The sequence below is a fragment of the Meles meles genome, chromosome 10 (assembly GCF_922984935.1).
Source record: "Meles meles chromosome 10, mMelMel3.1 paternal haplotype, whole genome shotgun sequence".
NCBI lineage: Eukaryota > Metazoa > Chordata > Mammalia > Carnivora > Mustelidae > Meles > Meles meles.
The window spans coordinates 61,966,768-61,967,454 of record NC_060075.1 but is presented as its reverse complement, the minus strand read 5'-3'; the positions used below and the strand labels follow the sequence as shown (position 1 = coordinate 61,967,454).

Sequence of the window (687 nt, the reverse complement as noted above, 5' to 3'; positions counted from 1 at the left end):
TACTATCAACTTTAATAAATATCATTTTTTTAAATGGCAGTCACAACAGTATTTCTTTTGTTTGAGAATAGAAATTATATCAAAATGTAGTTTAGAAAGATTTTTCTTTTAGATTTCTCAGCATTCATACTCATCAATACATGTTTTGCTTTGTGAATACCTTTGGATCACAGATATTTTAAAAGACTCCATCCATGTCTTGTGTATTGACTAAGCTGTGGTATACAGTTTCTGGACTGTATGGAATCTTCCATCACTGTGCAGCTGGAAGGGCCTTTTATTTTTGAACCACTCCAATTTTACTCTGCTTTGAATTCAAACACAGTAAAGGATACATTTTTCTCATCATGGGGTGGGGCGGAGTGCGTGCAAGGACCTGCTGAACATAGCTTGCCTCAAATCAAAGGGTCAGTATAGAATTTAATTAGCAATAATCTCACCTCGGATAAACCTCATTGGCTATGATACTGCCACTGCGCAAAGCTTAGTCAGTATAGATTTAAAAGAGAAATGTACCTTTGGCATAAGAACCAAGTTTGGGAACCCAAGAGATAAAACTCAACTCTTGACTTGTAGTTGACCTTAGGAAATCAGTTAGCATTTATGTTTCAGTCCAGTTACCTATAATCAAGTAACTTCACATCACCAACAGTAATGGAAATTGGTCAGTACCCAGTAAGAACTGTA

At 35.8% G+C, this 687-nt stretch overlaps 1 pseudogene; it reads right to left on the bottom strand.

Annotated features, from left to right (window-relative positions):
* Positions 1-278: 278 nt before the first annotated feature.
* On the bottom strand, positions 279-485 carry LOC123952351 (annotated as a pseudogene).
* Positions 486-687: the final 202 nt, after the last annotated feature.